The sequence below is a fragment of the Platalea leucorodia genome (genome assembly GCF_965183815.1).
Source record: "Platalea leucorodia genome assembly, chromosome: 7".
Lineage (NCBI taxonomy): Eukaryota > Metazoa > Chordata > Aves > Pelecaniformes > Threskiornithidae > Platalea > Platalea leucorodia.
The window spans coordinates 17,122,680-17,141,700 of record NC_138829.1 but is presented as its reverse complement, the minus strand read 5'-3'; the positions used below and the strand labels follow the sequence as shown (position 1 = coordinate 17,141,700).

General features: G+C 39.7%; 1 protein-coding gene across 14 annotated transcripts in view; it reads right to left on the bottom strand.

The window, feature by feature from the left end:
- Window positions 1-18,322, bottom strand: part of DICER1 (dicer 1, ribonuclease III) — a 69,101-nt gene extending 50,779 nt beyond the window's left edge. For 9 of the 14 annotated variants that reach the window (XR_014228867.1, XM_082318252.1, XM_082318247.1 and 6 more), the window contains exon 1: window positions 18,155-18,322. The gene's annotated coding sequence lies outside the window, so the exon portion shown is untranslated. Of the gene's footprint in view, window positions 1-2,542; window positions 2,591-17,176; window positions 17,386-17,932; window positions 18,098-18,154 lie in introns of those variants that run through there. The other 5 variants (XM_082318253.1, XM_082318258.1, XM_082318259.1 and 2 more) reach the window with 3 other exon arrangements.
- Window positions 18,323-19,021: the final 699 nt, after the last annotated feature.

The window sequence follows — 19,021 nt, the reverse complement described above, 5'->3', positions numbered from 1 at the left end:
AAATTTTATTCCCAGGGCTACTTTTTAAATTTGCCTTTGCACCATACACACATCCTTTTTTTTTTTTTGCAGCTAATACAGCAAATTGCTGCTAAGACTCAGAGACTAGAACTTAAATGTATTGTAACATGTCCCTGTTATGCCTAGGTTATTCATTTATTCTCCACCTCTAAAACACGAACCAGAATACGTATTCCATTGAACCAGAAAATAGCCTAACAACAGAAAACTGTCACATCTCCAGTAAAAATACATAAATATACTCCACTTTACATCTGCAAGAAAAGCGGAACGAAACAATATAGCTTTTAGTTACCCCACCATGTAACAAAGATGAACAGGAAGAAAAAAAGGGTTCAACTCCGTTGGTAAAGCTAATGCCATATATGGCTTCACATCACAAATTTACTTTATTCCCTAATTGTAGATGGCAAATAAAAAGCATACAGATCAGCAGGTGAGATGGGGGGGGAGGGAAGTATGTAATCCTCCACCAACTAACAATTTCCTTTGGCACATCAAAGCCGTAAAACAGAAGATTGCAGCTTTAATCGATTGGCAGACATGAATTACAGTAGGCCCTTTTAATGCCGAAGCCAACATAAAACCAGACGGGCCACATTCCTGAGGTGCAGTCAAGTTCTAGTACAAAACAGCGAGCTTATATCACATTAGCATCTAAATGGTGTTGGTGCACCCACTTAGACAAAAGCCTGTTGCAGTAGACAGCCAGTCCTTCCCCTCTGCAGGCCAAAGGCATCCGCAGTTTGCCAACGATCCCAGCCACACAATGGACACAGCTAGGGGCTACCATGGCGAGTAACATAACCGGCTCCTCCAGCATTTACTAACTGTAACACTGGAGTCCAATCTGATAAGACTTTTCTTACCACGTTAAAACAAACAAAAAAATTTTATCTCTCTCTATATCATTTTACTCTACAGAGTAGAGTAAGACCAGGGATCTTGCTAAAAGAAAGCAAAAGGGGACAAAAAGCAACAATTAATGACATTGACATTGCTAAAATTAGACTTCTAGAATGTCTTTGATTGAACAGTAACACCACCATTTAAACAAACAAACAAACAAAAAAGGTCTCTATTAAGAGCTCAACATTCATGTATTTTATCTACAGGTAGAAGGTGAGAGTTCCAAGATAACTAGCCATTTGGATTGTCTAACTAGACACACCACAAACACATCAAATGCTCAAAGAATAAAGCAGGAATGTGACAAAAAACCACCAGTTCCTGTAAAGACATCAAGAGAAGCATCCAAGAAGTGACACACCAGCCACTTCTGCAGATCTCCAGTGCTCCAGCAACCTGCAAGCAACCACTAGTTACTTCTGCAAATCTTGGCCAAGATCTTCAAGTATCTTGGCTATTTGCTGCTTAAACATTTTCTAATACAAAAACCAAGTATCCAAATATATCAAAGAGTATACAGAAGAATAAATCAACAGGCTTTATTTTTATTTCCTGGCTTTGTAATTCAGTATTTGAAAATAATCATGTTAATGTGATACCTAATTGTCGCTATTAAAAAAGACTGTGAGAAAAAGGAGGACTGAAATTTTAGAAGACCTACTGACACACTACAGGCAACAGGCTGAATCTGAAACACAGACTATCAACGTTCTTGCTCTTCAACATCTTCTACAGTTTGAAATTAAACAACTACTCCCAATAATGATGTTAATATTTAATTAAACCATTATTCAAACTGTTAACAACTTGAAAATTAAGTTCTTATCTTGCAAGATCTATGCAGCTAGACTCTCAAGCTCACAAAAGAGCTATGATGAAGTGAATTATCTTCATGCAAATACAAATGAATTCCACCCTGAATCAAAGTCCTGCAGCATCAGAGGGGGTAAGGTAAAAACCACCATTATGGCTGGGAGGAAAAAGTCTGTCTGAGCTGGCATCGTGTCTCTATAATTACAGCTGGTCGCAGATGCTGGGGGGGCAGGGGTGAAGGGGTGACTATAAAACAGGACTCATCCTTCTCTTCCATGTGTTATTCCAGCAACCTTATATTTAAAATATTTTTCTTTGGTTTATTATAGTATAAACAATAAAGTTACTCAGAAACCACAGTACAAACTCCCTACTGCCTCAGATTAACTCCGAAACAAAATTCTCTTAGCATCCAAGGAACTAAACCTTCTCCATGGAAGTCAGGAAGAAAAATTACAGTCAGGATACATCTCTCTAAAAAAAATCTGAGCTATATGAACACTCTGAAACACATTTAACAGATTTAACAGCAGTTAGAATTAAAGTACTCACATAATATTTAATTATTTTTTTTCAAGCTGCTGCTTGAAAACTAACCCACAGAAAAATCACAGCTAAGTTTATAGATCCTAATTTATGTAGGTAACTACACCATCATTATATCAATATCACAAGAAGGGATAACTCACCATATCTGTGAATTTATTTATCATTTGGTCCTTTACTTGGGTACCAAATTATTTACTTCTGATTATTTAGTTTATTTAAAAGCTTATGTTCAAGCCTTTCAGGCACTTACATATTTCGACAGGAAGGCAATTAAGCAGACATTATGGCAGGGACTTCTCTCTTCCCCAATCCGGGAGCAAGCTGTGAGGCAAGTACAGTTCCAAAGCACCAATTATTCTTGCTTATGATAAGTAAAAGCAGCAGCTGCCCCCTGAATACAACCCCATGTGGGGATTTCAATCCCATTATTTGCATAAACATAAATCCTTTCTCTCCATGTGGCAAGAAGTCAAGCTCCCCAAAACACGGGTGTTCAACAGTTTTCTGTTATCTTTATGCCAGAACATCCAAAATTACTGAGTCCTACATTATAAAAGGCTTTCTGTGAAGTCATTAATTGTATGATGCAAGACCTGCAGATATTTGGGTTTTAAGTCACCCTCTAGAATTTCCATCAAGTCTAAAATGAGGGTTCAAATCTCCTACAGTTGGTCATAATATCAATTTATGTATCACCCAGGAATCAGTGTACAAACAATTGGCTTATTTTCAAAAAAGAATGTATTTATTATTAGCAGTGCATCAAACTAACTCATATTAATGCAACCTTAAAATACAGAAGTATTATGTACTGGTTAGCACATTATTTACTCCAGTTACATTTTGGGCTTTGTAGTTTTTAATCTGTCTTCCTAAAAAAGAAAGGCTTCTCACCAGTTACACTACATGTCTGCACATGTTCTTGCCCTGCACAGAACTTGCAGGCACACTGCTGTAATTTTCTTTTATGTGAAGCTGGGATGAAGTCAATATTAAGTCCATAAAAATATGTAGTTTAAAGAGACTGGGTTTGCTCCCAAATTCGGAAGACATTCAAAGTTGCTCAGTTGCCACAGAATCAAATCTCCGGGGGGGGGGAACAAACCCAAAACATAATTTGTTCATTCTTTCATTTTACTGAAGAAAAAAAAAAAAAAAAAGTCATTAGTAAGACATTTCCATAGGCCCACCAATTTTTTCTTGGAAAATGTAAGAATGTCTAAAGGTGTAGATGAAAATGCTCTATGGAATACAGTGTTCCAAGGGCTCTCACACAAGATGTGAAGAACAGAAATTCCCATGTTATGATTGCAAGAAAAGAATACATGTGCATGATTGTAAAATGATCTGAATTAATTCCAAAACTGAAAAGGTCATTAGAAAAGGAAATTTTTAGTATCTTAACCTACATATCTGGCTAACCAACTTACTGTGCAGAGCAGCCAGAAAAGGCTTTTATGTTGAGCCACTTCTTGTTTTAAGAGCTGAGAATCAACCAGGCCAGCGTTAATTATCTGTGTGATGATAATCTCAAATCAACAAGTGCAGTGCATTCTGCAGTATTAATGGACGAATACTAAAAAACTTTTTGCACCATGAAGCACTTCACATAGATTTCAGGTATTTTGAATTTTCTGTTTATAACAATTAAAATAACCTTTAACTTAAAACTAGTAATTAATGCTTCCTATTTGAGTCATACTAAAAAAGAACTGCAATCTTTAAGGCAGAGGCTTTTATATCGTACTGAATCGTTAGGCCTCAGCATAGAAACAGGTACTTAGACCATACATACCTAGTTGAATACAATGAACATCACATTAAAAAGCTACAGCATTTTATAGATATTGTTATTTCCCTCCACATAAATATATGCATTTACAATAGAACATGATCATTCCTTTATATTAGTTTGTTTAACTGTAAAGAATGTAAGGCTTCAGCAGGTCATATCAATTTAACAGTTTTTCCTTATTTTAATACATCAATCTTCACTTTTCAGTATTGTCCAATAAAGCACATAGATTTGCATACTGACTAGGGTTTAAAACTGAGAAGCCATAAATATTATATTTTAACAGTATAAAGCTAGAAGCTTCATGTAGTATTTTCATATCACAGGTTATTTGTAGCACTGTTTACCTTCAAGAACAACTGACACGATACTGAAACTGATTCAGATATATTTAAGCTTGGGGAAAAGGTAGCGATGGGAGAGCTGAAGTCCTTATCTGAGGTAAAGTGGCAAAAAATAACAGTATGTGATGAGACATGCTTGTTTTGTATATTCTCACTCCTGAACTATAGCTAAGAAAAACTGAAACCGTTTGCAGATTTGAGGACTTCATCTTGTGCTGTATAATTTAAAAGTTTTCATTGAAGAAAAAAACCTTTAACAGAGGCCTTATATGAAGTCTTAGGTTTAAGAGTAAATATTGAATCCTGATTGACTTAAAAAAATAAAAATATTCAAGATCCATGAAATAAAACCGTAACAGCTTTCTCTCCCCAATATGTGGGGTCACAGGTGTCTAAACATTGACTGAGGAGCTTTAAATTTTAAAGCTTTTTTATTCTCCTTTTCACATTCTAATCAACTATGAAGGATAGCACAAGGTCAAACAGATAAAACAGCCTACCATGTTAGAGTTGTGACATAACCCGCTCAAAAGGGTCCCTTCGCTCCAGTACTGGTGTAACTAAGCACCAGTAACACTTTGAGTGCACAGACACAAATCAGAAAACAGACCCATTCCCAATTCAACCATCTGTCAATCTTCCACAGTAGCAGAATGATTGCAAGATGAAAAAGAATAACTCGAGATAAAATAGGTATCCTTGAGAGATTTCTCTGAATGTATATTAATAGGTAACTTTACATAACGCCAAGTCTACATTACAGCTAGGAATCTTTTCAGTCCAGTGCAGCATCAGTCCAATTTTTCACATTAACTCTGCACTTTACATATATAGTAATGGATACTTACACTATGTCGCTAAAAAAAAAAAAAGTATCCAAGTTGCTCCTCCTTGTTGAAAGATAAAGAAGCTTCAAAAACTGAAATAAGCTGGTTTACTACAGCCACCATTAAAAAAAAAAAGCGGGGGAGGGGGAGAAGGGGAGATAAGCTAATTTTTTACCCTTCGTTTCTCAGAATGGAGTGAAAGCTATTTCTGCATATAAGCAAAAGCATTCCCAGCTATGCAAATGAAAGGATGGTTCCAGACATCAAAGCAGTTGTGGTTTACTGAATACTGCATCACTCATTTAATGATTATTGAGGCAGGTTAGAAGGACAGATAATGGAATATTGCTAAACAATTCCACTTTTTCTATATTATCATCTAAAACCACTCAGAGCTGAGAAATAATGTTTTAAAGGAGTTAAATCCTTGTAACTCGTGCAGTTGAGGGTTTCCGACACTAGTTTGGGTTCTGGAAGCAATATAACTAAATTAATGTAGTACTGCACCTGCCAATTAACTTTTCTGCTGAACACAACTCAGAATTAATATATCCTATGGTTCTTTCAATTCCATACCGTGTCTGAATAACTGATACAATATTGCACTGGAAAGACTGATACACCTACAAGATCCTGTCCATAGCCATCAGTTGAAGGGAGTTCCTCTCTTAGGTAACACTAAAATATAGTCCTGTAATTCAATCAGTTGTGAACTGCATTTTCAGGACAGAACACAGATATACTAGTTTCAGTAGAGCCTCTTCTCTAAAAATATCACTGCAGATTTTGCTTTACCTGAATTACCAGCTCCATAGCACTGATTATCAAATAACAGTAGTATCAAAAAAACATAGAAAATCTGAAGCAAAATAAAGAATTCTGTCCTGTTCTTACCACATCACTTGCAATTTGCACAGAAGTTGTCAAACCACCTATCGGTATGTCTAATATCATTTAATTACCAGAAGTATAATAGCAGACATTTTACAGGTTGCTTGACTGGAGCAACAGTAAGCAGCCAACATCAAGCAACTATCAGCAAAAACTCTGAAGTGTTTTACTATTTCAATAGTTCTGAGTTTTCAGAAAAAATGCAGCCAAATTCTGTGAGGTCTACCTGACAGCTGCATCAGCAGAGTCTGGACTATCTCCCCTTTCTGCCCATGTCCTAAGCTTCTACTCTAGATACATTAGGACCTACAAAAAAAAGTGACAGCCTAGTAGGTACATTCACTGCAGAAATCCTGGTGATTGACAAGAAAAGACCAGGAGATGACACGAGAATCAGATAAGGAGTAGAACACATCTCCACCATTTTGAATTTGGGAAAAGAAAACACAGATTCACGCATGATCTTCTGCGGTTATCACCACAGCATTCTTCCAATCTGTGTTAACTTGAGGAAATCCAGTGTTTGACATCTTAGGACTCTTTCTAGGGCAGGCACATTGTGGAAACATTCCTTGACACCTTTTTGTTGGGCAGCTCTGCAAATACTTCAATACTTTCACTTCTGATGAGTACTGGATTAGAAGTACTTTCTTGCCCTCATTTATCCTTACAGTACCCTGCAGATGACCAATTCCAGCAGGTCAGACTGACTGACTGTAGTTTTCTAGAGGTCAATCAAATCCAGACTCTCTGAAGGCATCCATGAAGCAGCACAGAAGGCGATGGAGAGCAGAGCAGCTGTAATGAATACGTAACCTTTTAGGTAGGATTGAAAGAAATGCTGCCAGCATTTATATGACAAAGAACTCAGTCTAGTTATGAGGGAATAAAAGGAAAGGAGCAAGTTTCTAGAAGCAAACCAGAAAAACATGAATGCAAAGTCTTGGAAAAGTAGAGATACTTCTGCTTAAAAAAAAAAACAAAAAACAAAAAAAACCACAACCAAAAAACAAATCAAACCCCCAAGCCCACCATACTTTACCAAAAGTCTTAAGATACCAAATAATTTGGTTTAAAAGTGGGGGACTAATGAAGCATTTTAAGGTAAATTACTCCACCATAACATCCCAATACAATGTCTGATTAAATCAAAGGCATTAACACCTGTTAATTTAATCTTGATCTATATTGGGGAAACCTTATGTATAAGGTTTCTTATATAACTAATGTTTCTATCAGTTAGAAACTTATTTTGTTTTTATAATTTTCTTTAGAAACAAGTGCCACAGCCACTCAAGTAATTACATCATTTAGCTTATTAATCTGTATGTTCCATTACGTAGGGTAGTGCCACAGTCATTATTAACATTCAAGTAATTACATCATTTAGCTTATTAATTCGTATATTCCATTACGTAGAACAATTTCCGCCCCTGCTTATTGTGCATATTACAGTGTATTTGGAAAGAACTTACAACTAATTTAATGCAAACATATCTTAAAAGTTATAATAATATATAAAACTTTGTATTATGCAAAATAAATATTTAAACACAACTGGCTTTCCATTTCATTGACTAATCATTTGCTTTTATCAGCTATAGTTAATGAGATGACTTATTGAGTAGGCATAAACAGATGCACTAAGATGCCTAAAGAGGGAGATAATTGATTGGTATGACTTTCGGAATGATTTAAGCAGATTATGTACATAACTTTCAATGGAGATTTGAAAGATTTCCCACTTCTTCCTCAGCATTGCTTTCTCAACCCTGAACAAGAGGAAATCTCTAACTTCTCTTTAGTTAATAGATTAATTACAACACCTTTCTTGCACAACAAAAATTAGAAGTACTATTATTTGGAAAAATGAATAGTTAGCTTTCACCATTTTAAAGACTGAATAGACAGATACTTACAGAAGGTAGGATACGATTCCACCACTCAAAAGCTTTCTTTTTCTCCATAACTACATATAATTCATTACAAAATGGCCATTTCCATAATTTAAAATTCAAGCTACTTCAGCATCTTTCAAACACATACTAAAACCAACTGATGAAAAAAATCCAAACCAAAACAAAAAAATCCCAGGCAACAAGTCTAGGCCTCTAAGACTTGCAATATAAAAATAGCTTTGACATGAAATTTTAAAGATATATTGTTTTTAAAAGTTTGACTTTGCTGCACCGACAACACACCTTAGAGAAACTGAGACTAATCAACTAAGGCAATGAAGTTCATTCAAAAAGTAGAAGTGCCTTAAGCCCTTATGGGCAAGCTGTCACTGAGCAGAGTGACCTTATTATTCCTCTTCTAGTAGGATTAAACACAGAGCATACGGAGAGGTTTAACATACCATAATTTCAGCAGATTGATATTTCATTTTAGCGCTCTCAAATATGCTCAGAAAAATCTGTGTCTGGTTGTACAGTCAAACTTTTCTAAAATAATCACAGAAGAAATATGCGATCTCTGGTGTAGACAAAATACAGGAAAGTCACTTTCTATTTTATCACTTGTCAGTGAGACAAAATATTGTATGATAAAAGCTCCCAGATCATAGCTTAACACACATTTAATATGGCACTGCAAGAGCATTTCAAACTACAACCTCCAACCCTCTCTTATGCTGGCACAACTGCTTCCAGGTAACTTGTGACCACATCTAGAGACAGACCATAACAGAATAAAGAAATCACACAGAATAAAATTGTTTCTTAGATGAATTAGTCTTCTTAATACACTTTACCATACAACTTCAGAAATGCTTGCACCAATAAAACTGAACAACAAATACCACTAGCTGGGGACACACAGGTATTTTCTTCCCAGGCAGAAATGCCATCTAAAATGCATGTCAAACTACAGCCCAAGATACAGCCTATGCACTTTGGATGCCTAACAGGAAAAAGGATTTACTGTTTTGAGTGGTACCTCCATGATCATATATCCCCTAATCAGAATGCAAACTTTTAAAGAATGTTAATATTTTATATTAAACTTTTCTGCTTTTGTCTTTTTAATTAACCCTCTAGACAGTATCATAACATCAACTGCAAATACCTCTGCATTAAATATTGGCTACTACTTCATATGAAAATTATACATACAGCCAACTAATATTCTTAGAAGTATGCCTTTAAATCGAAACTCGTAAATATTGTTTATCCCATAAATCCAACAGGATACAAAAGTTTAGCCCACACTAAGTACTGAACTCCTAACATTGAAAGGCACATTGTTTACATTTCAGATATTCTTGCTCAAAGACTTAATGTATCTTAACTGTACTATCACCAATTACATTTTTTAACAAAAACTGCAGTCAATTTTCACCAAAAAAACAAGTTTAGCCTATTGGGAAAAAAAAAATAGTCTGGAAAATTTGTATAGCCTAACCCTACCCCCAGTTCTACTCCGAAAGCAAATTTATAGGGTGGGGAGAAACAGAACCTTCCTCAAGTTGGGGGAAAAAAGAAAAATCAGGAAGTTTTCCTGATTTACAAAGGTGACTTGCCTCTCTCAACTAGTCCAACCTGTTACTTTTGAACTTCCTACATAGTTCTTTAAAGACTTCTGTTGTGGATAGTGTGGGGTCCTAAAGCTTTGATTACAAATTAAGGATTACAACTTTCTACTATGTTGGTGGTAAACAAACTAGGGAGTTGTTTGTTTTTGTTTTGGGCTTTGTTTCTTTGTGGGGTTTTTTAGGTGTGGGTTTTTTTTTTGTTTTGTTTTTAAAATCAGAACAATGATTTGCCTTTCCCCCACTGAAGCCTAACCACGTTGCTTTCAAGAGCTTTTAAAGCTAACCAAAGTATGCCTGAGAATTTGAACAATTACCAAAAAAACCCACTCCATCACTTTCAGAAAAATGGAAAACTGGACAGTAGAAAACATTTGGGTTTTAGGTTATTAGGCTTTGATTTGCATTTGATTACATTACTATCTTGGAATACCTAATCACTGCATTTGAGGAAAACTGGAAAAGATGTCCTAAAATTTTAAGCAGTTTCTTCCACAGCTGCCTAATTATGGAGTCACGACTACAAATTATCACTAGATAAAAATGAGAGGTTTTAAACTAGGCGTAACTTCAGATCTGAATTTCCCAAGCTAATTGCTAGAGCCTAAATGTTCCATCTTGATTACTGCACTTTCTGATGGCCGTTACCTTTGTTAAAAAGCTGTTAAAGCCCCAGAATACAGGTTACTGTAATAATTCACCTGTTTATAACAGCAGCTATTAACAATAAGTGAGAAAGTAGAAGGTTGAGGAAAATATGAAATGATTAATTAATAGGTGAGAAATCAATATTCATACGATAAGGAAGAGAATCAAGTGGAAAGTAGTATTTTGGGATTAGACTTCACGAGACTGCAGATTCAATCCCATGGCAACCTAGTGCTAGATGAAGCAACCCCACTCTCACTGCTCCTTCCTTTCCCTAAACTGCTTTGACACTTGCATAACTCTGGGAGAAAAATAGTTCAGCACACTAACCAAGTGATTTTTTTTTTTTTTTTTCTTGACCCGGGCAAGTTTTCTTCTGGTTCAGCAAGCTGAATGAAGTAGCTGATGGGGATCAGGTACTAGAGCTGGCGTGAGGAGACAGCTGTCATCCATTCTGACAGCCACTAGACTGCCTACATTACAGGAAACAAGCAAATTGGATTGAACAGGTTCTTAACTGTCACTCAAAACCAGACATCAGCTTCTCTTCTCTATTGCCAACTGTTGCTGAACTGTGTTACACTAGTGACAATTAACCCAAAAGTTCCAGAAACAAAACTTCTTGCTAAGGTCTAGTCAAGAAACTAACTGAATGCAGCAAAAGGAAACACCTAGTGGCACAGACAGCAATAACAGGCCGAGCCAATAAAAGATTTTAACAACTGCTGATAGTTGGCAGTCAACGTATACATTCGTAGCATTATTGGCATGCTACTAAAAATGCTTGCCAGAAATCAGCACCTGCTTCATCATTATGCCAGTCACTACATGCCCTAAAATCACCCAGTAATTCCTTGTAGACCCTCATCCACCAAGATAATAACCAGTCAGTAGACAGTTTTAACAAATCACTAGTTTTGTCACTGAAAACTCACCTTCTATTCAGTTTAGGTAACACAGTCTTGAGAAGGCCATTTTCCAGACAGTTCAGGATTAATCAAGGCAGGTTTCACTTCTCAACTTCTACATAGCAGAGCATTAACTATGCAAAGATTACCATAGGGAAAATTACTCATCTCCTGGAAGTTGATTGTATGTCTTTCAAAGACCCAGGAAGCTCGTAAGTATTTTTGGCATTCTCCCAGTCCTTTTTCAATGAACTACTTCAAGGTAAAAAAATGCAGGCCTACGCTGCCTGTTACCTTCATAAAACCTACACCTCCTCCTCCACAGCTTTGTCACCTGTCACAGCGCAAACTCTTTCCTCTCAAATCCCAGGACAAATTCCTCAGTACATGGCATAGTCACACTTCTTCAGAGGAAGACTTCACTAAATCATAGCCTTTCTGATTACACAGTAAACAAATCAACTGATCTATTCAGCATATAAACCTATGGACTTGAATACCTGGGTATACATTTCTTAATTTTTTATCTATAATCTTTGAAAGTATACAGACAGCTTTTTCTTGCCCTTTCAGTTACAGCTTGCTATGTTTCTTTAATGTCAAAATAAGTCAACTCAGGAGGCTGATGCTGACAGAGCTCAATATTCTTTGGAAACAATGAAGAAAGGAAAAACTCCCCCCCCCCCCTTTTTTTTTTTTACAAGTAGTAAAAAATTTTAAGGTGGTCCATGGGATATTGTTTAACTTGCATAAGCTAACAGAAAATGCAGACCTTGCTTACAATAACTGTAGAAATAGTGAGAAAGAGAGAAGGATAACCCCATGGCTCCTAGTAACATGCTTCTGTCACTTTCCTTTTACAGTCTCTGCCATTCATGCTGACTCTGTTCACTACACTGGTAGAAACTATTAATTTCCTAGGGTCAATTTTCCTCTTATTTTGCCTCACAGAAACAGAAAAGCATAAGTAGTAAGAAGAATAAATGAGTAACACCACATACATCTTCCCGGGGACTCACAGAACATACAGTAGAAACAGAGGTTCAAATAACTTTTTTTTTAAGAAGGAGTGTACTTTTTCATGCCCATTATCCACCTCAAATAGTCATTTGGTTTCTAAGGTCTAGGAGATCATTGAGACAGCACTACGTTAGACAGCAAGAGTAACTAAAAATTATCTTCAGTAACTTGGGGGGGAGGGGGAGGAGGGGCATGTCCTTTTTCCCAAAAAAATTTTCACAGACCTCATATCACTTCTTAATAACTTTACATAGCACATTGACAATATAGGCATTTAACTTCAGTGGAAAGATGGGAAAAGGTTGTGGGTCACTGAAAAAAATGAGAGGCCAAAGCTTTTATTTGTATTGTCAGCACTTTCTTTCATTTTATGTCCTCTTCCAAAAAGGAAAACCTACTAGCCATTGACCATGAAGACAGCAAGGCAGACAGGTTTGCCTGCTCAGAAATACAAAGCTTAAGTGAGAAACTAAAAGTCTTACTTGAGATTGATCCCAGGCACTAATATCCTGATTAAAAGATGGTGAAATATAATCAATGAACATTATGAATTCATAAAGCCACAATTAATGTCACCTTAAATATATCTAAATGTCTTAATATGCAGAGGCAGAACATTTAAAAACTCTTTGATTTAAGCACTTGAAAGTTAAACTCAAAGGAGGGGGTGAAAAGAGATACCTGAATTAACTTGCCAAAACTCAGAGTCAGTGAGAGAAGTTCAGTCTTCAGAAGCCTAGAGAACGTCCTAACCACTAGATCACCTCTAGGAGTTTTTACTATCAACTATGAAGCAACTTCACCTTTAGGTAGGTAAGCCTTGTTCATTTCTTCTTGAACAAGAAGATACACAGCCAAGGTCATCATAAAGAGGCAGTAACAACTGCAAGAAAGCTGTAAGAAACTTGATCTGGATCAGAAACAAAGCAGACTTTGCAATTCATGTTTCTCTTTCATTTGCAAAGTTAGCCAGCCCAGACATGCTTGCATAGCCAAATCATCTCAATGGAGTTAAACAAATTAACTTTAAAAAGCAAGCTGTATTTGCCTCACATCCTAAGGAAAGGAAATCTATGCTATCAGTAAGTGGGCAGGTCTAAAACTCCCAATCAGTTTTCAAAAACTAAAGATTTTTTTTAAAAAAATCGTAAATTCTTACACTTTCAAGGAGACCAATTTTTTTACTACTACCCAGCTACTTATTAGCATCTCTGCTGAGGAAAAGACTGCTACATGGCTTGACAATTTATCAGGAATCAGATTCCTAAAGAGGAGACAAGCATTGGAAACCAGAGTTCAATAATTAACAGTAAGGGGGTTGGGCTTGGGGGTTTTTTGTGTACAAATGAAAAAAACACAAGGATATTGATGAGCAATTCAAAACAAACAAAAAAAAATCCCAATGCCAGCTAAAATAATCCCAACCTGACCACCTCTGCTTCCAGCAACCAATCCCTCAAGTCAGCAGCCCCTCTGCTGCATCTCAGATATAAATTCACACTTATTTGATGAACCCAAAGGACCTGATCCTTTATGAAGGGTAACAGAAGATGCAAAACATGGGCAGAAACTGATCATGCCACCTTACATAGCATAAATACCGAGACAGGGACATAAAGAGAAAAAAAAGCACAGCAAAACAAGTTTTTCTACAATACTACCATGTATTAGCAAGGATAAGAGAGAAAACTTGTGGTTCTTTTGCCTTGCTAAGAAGGGACCCAAAGGCAACACCTGTGCCAACCAATACAAGGATCACAGATTCATGAGCGTGCTGCACTTCAGTAAAAGCCACAACAAAAGGCACTAAAATCTCCTTGGATTCAGGAGTATTTATTGCAAGGAGAAGTTGAAGCATATTGCTCTTCCTTCTTTCCCCACCAAAGAAGGACATTTCAACACCTCCAGCTGTGCAACAACACAAGTAAATTCCTTGATACTAGTTTCAGTTCTCTGCTTCACGACTCCAAAAACTGCAGGAATTTGAAGGTGACAAACATCACAGAAAATTTACTTAATTAATGCAGTCTGCAATATAGAGCAGAAATAACAAGGGAATTTGAGATGCACTGCTCAACATTCAAACTTGAAAAATTATTACATTACTAGGTAAGGCATGCAAGAACTACCAAAACCAAGAGGTCACCTAATATAATATCATTGCATACATTAAAGCGGGCACTGCTTTGTCCTGTAGATTAAGTCTTTTAGAATGGTTATTTTAATGACGTTCCTACATCCATCCATCCCCCCAAACGACCAACACAGTTTGAACACCAAATCTTCAACTCCCAACCAAAAACTGCAGTAACTTCAGCTAAAAAATGAACTTTTATTCTTTACACATATCAGGTTTCTTCTTTTCTCGTTTATCACGATACATATGGAAGTCATGAAAGGCTAAAGGATGAAGAAAGAGCTCTGGATGGTGTAAAGAAAAAATCATGCTTTCTCCTCTACTCCAATCATTTTTAGCCTTCAGGGTAGAGTGTTCTAAAAGCACATTGCACACAATTATGTAGAGGCTTCTGTTCCATCCAATACTATAATTATACTTTACTTTCTTTAAAGGGAGCCACTTCCTGGGGAAAACAAAAAACAAACAAACAAAAAAATCAGACTTCTGTGCTATCAGCCTGAAGAAATTACTGTTGAACATATGAAGGTGATGGGATACAGATGGTCAGTGGTTACACAGCTAGGCATTAGGACAGGAGGGAAGTGGAGCATAGGCACGATCTCACTGTTCTGCCAACAATCTATCAAGCTCAGTATACTCCCTAGTTTGCACTACTTACATGAGAGAAAAAAATAACTAGATTTCCTCACAGAGAATTAGGGAATAACGGAACAACCCATCTCAAAGAATGTTTTGATGTTCTACCTGCTGCCTGATAGAGCAGATTATGACCCGAAATAAAACTCCTGTCTGTAGTCTTAGAACTTACTATAATGCTCGTCATCCCTAAAGCATACTATCCTTTTCAAAATCTTCCTGAACTCTTGCTCTCACTTACATTCTACAGCTTATCCAAAGAGAAATCAGAGTATTTCAACTCCAAGTTTACCATATTCATTTTACTAAATGGCTCCTTGCTCTTCTAAGAAGGATACACATTTTTATATTTGTTTTTGCCAGTAATTTGCATTCAGTTACAGATCAATGCACATTTAGTCAGTTCATACTGAAAGTGAACATGGGTGAAGTAGTGACACTCAGACTCTAATCAGCTACGCTAAAGCAACTTTGTGCAATCCATTAACTTTTCTGAAAAACGGGAAAAGTACTTTAGACATTTTTTAAATGGGAAATGAGAAACACCTACGGAGTACACAAAAACCATGACAACAGGGTTTTTTTAACTGCAGGTTCTGCTTTTTTTCTTCTTGTAGGCTACAGAAGATCAAAGTATTTCTCAAAAAAAAGTGTAACTGCTATAAAAATGTTAGTATAATATTATGTCAGACAAAATAGCTTTCTAGCTTGTTCGCTTCCCTCTACCAGTAACCAATGGAGGACATGTATGAAGAAGTATAATAGCAGGGCAAGTAGGAATACCTTCCACTGACCAGTCACCTTGATGCTTGCTGAGCCTGAGAAGATACTCCTGTGTTTGATAGTCTCTGATGATTTTCCCTACAAATTAATTGTTTCAACATCCTTGTAAACTTTTGGCATTCCCAATATGCTGCTGCACCAGGTATTTTACTTACACATGGTGTAAAGGAGTATCTCATTTGTTATGAATCTGTAGAATACAGACACCTTTCAAAAACAGGGGAGGGGGGGTAAGCAAGCAGCTGTGTGGTGCTTAGTTGCTGGCTAGGGTTAAACCAAGACACAGGGGAAACAACAACAAAACCCCCCAGCTCCCTATCTACTTTCTTCATGACTGTAAATTTCATAATGTCTCTTATCCCTCCACTGGTATCTTTTTTCCCTGGGTGAAAAGCCCTAGTCAATTTTCGATCTACCTTCCTCTCAGCCTAATACAACCTTTTTGAGGCAGAAGAGAGATAAAGGGAAAATACCCAAACTGCATTTAGTATTAAATATATGGCCCCAGAAAGGATTTATACAATGGCATATTGATGCCATTTTCTTCTCAATTAATTGTTAGTTCACCTTTTGACTGCTGAGTACTGAGCTGCCACCTTCACAGAACTGTACACCAAGATGCTTTCATGAACAGCCTAGCTAATTCAGAGTTCATCATTTCTGAATAAATACCTATATGCATTTTAGTCCTATGGATTAACATATAAGGAGGTAACAATCCAATGATTACACATGTAACAGCACCTTCCAGCTGAAAACTTCTAGTAGCATCTCCAAGGATTTTCAATACACTACAACATACCTTGTAGACACGGACAATGGGAAAGACTCTCTCAAGAGAAGGACTTAGGAGAATAATTATGGCATAATACAAATCAATTTCAGTTTGTGTCTCTATCAACTTGCTAAAACAAATGCCACCACACAACTTACTAAACATACACATGCAGTTTGCACTTTCAACAGAGCATCCAAAATGGCTTATAAAAAGTAAAAGCATAAAGCAATACAACATAGTGTAAACTGAGTGTCTGAAAAGTCAACTGTGTTTTGGTTTTCCATTTTGTCTTGTTTCTCTAAATGTGGTAATCACCCCCCAGCCTACACACTTCCACCACTTGAGCTCATCACATAACCTTAAGTTCAAAATCTTAGCATCAAAAATCCTCATAACTGATCACGTGAAGTCCCAAACATCCTCCAGACTTTTAGCAGCTGAAGTGAACTGAACCACTAAGAGATTCACTTTTTGGAAACAATAATTTCTGGTTAACGATAATACGCAAAAAATATCTTTTTTTTTTTTTCCCCAGATGTCTGTATCACCATCCATTTTCTACTCATTCGGGTTTTTTTAGATTACCTCACACAGCAACAAACTCCGGTGCAAAAACAGTGCCTTTTTAACCTTTTGGTTTTCAACTGAAGACCACACAGCACAAGGTCTGCCTTAATCACGCCGCCACTACGTTTTTTCACTCCATGTGCTGCCTTCATTTAAACTGGAAGAGGACGGAAAGGAAGCAAAGCGAAGAGCTACGAGTTTCTTACACCGCCTTTAACATGAGCGCTTCAGAGTGGGAACTCCTTCCCTACCCTACACCGCCTTCCCCAAGCCCACCCCAAGCCGGCAGCAGGGCTCCCGAGGCCCCAGCCCCGGGCGGCAGACCGCAGGCCCTCCCAGCGCCCACCCCGGCGGGCCTCCTGCGCGGCCGCCCCGGGGGCGCCGAGCCAAAGGAGACAAAGCCGCGCGGGGCCGGAGCGCGGCCCCCGCCGTGCGGGCCCTGCCGCCGCCCCACACGCGCGGCCCGGGCCCTGCCGGCGTCGGGGCCCGCGGCAAGTTGCCGAGGCCGATCCCGGGGCCCGGAGGCCGGTGCCGGCGGCCCGGGGACCGGCGGGGCCAGGGACGGCCGCTGGGCCGGAGGCGGGGCAGACCGCACCGGGCCCCAGCGGCGGGAGGGCGGGGAGGGAGCTACTGCCGCCATCCCGCCCCGCTCGGCGGCGGCGCCGGGGCTGCGGGAGCTCAGGCCGGCGCAGGCGGCGGGCTCCGACACCCGTGCTCGGCCGCCATGCAGCGCCCGGGGCGAGGGGCAGGCGCGCCCGGGCCGCCATCTCCTACCTGCTCGGACGGGACCCAGCCTGGCGCTGCCCCTACTACAGGCCGCGTCTCATTGTGCTGCCGCCGCCGCCATTTCCCCGCCGCCGCCGCCTCGCTCCCCCCAACTGTCAGGTTCCTCCATTCACCTGGGCCCGGGACAGCCTCCGCCTCCTCCCCCTCCCTTCCCCCTGCGCTGCCGGCCCTACGCAAACGGAGTACCACCCCCACCCCTCCCACCCGTACCAACGGGGGCCGCCCAACGTCCGCAACGCAAGCCCGCTCCGAGAATTCCACCCTGCGCAGCTCACACGCTCCACATCCCCACGCTATGAAAGGAGCCGGGCGATTGGCGGCGAAAGCCGGGTAAAAGGTGAAACGTTCACAAGGCAGCCAATGCGATAGCAGGATACAGCAACGGCCGGGGAGCCGCCGGGTGGTCCAGGGGCTCACGTGTGCGCGCGCTCCCCTCCCCTCCCCCCGCCGGAGGAGCGCGAGGCTCTCGGCCCCCGGCGCTCCCCCTCCCGCGCACGCGCTGGGGCGGGACGCGCGCGCGGGAGGCGGCGGGCGGCTGCGCTGAGGCGAGGGCGGCGCCCGCCATCTTGGGGGGAAGGCGGGGGGGGGGGGGGGCTGCGGGGGTGCGGAGCTGCCCAGGCCGCCCCCCGGGCGCCGCTCATTCCCTCTGAGGCGGGACCCGTGACGGAGAGACGGATCTGAGGGAATGGGGCTGTCCTATCGTACGGCTCCAGGCAAGCCCTGGGAGAAAAGCCATCCCTTTGGCAGCAGTAGGGAGTGCTGCGTAACTTTGGCCCGAGTCTGGGCAGAGCAGCGCTGAGCTCTCTCATCACTGTGTAGCGAAATCCCACCTTTCCGTATGCTCAGACCATCGTTTCCACAAGGAGTGGCCTTCCTGCCAAAGGCAAAGTGCTGCTTTTGCACCAGGGAGCTGGTGCAATAAGGCCTTGCTGGTGCTAGGCCCAGAAGGTGGAAGACAGGACCACCGGAGGTGGTTGGGTTTATGTGATGTAGGGTAACTCTTTTCCACCATCAAAACCCTTCAGCCACAGATGAAGAAGTGAAGGGAAATGTGTGTTGCTGAAACACAGGAACACA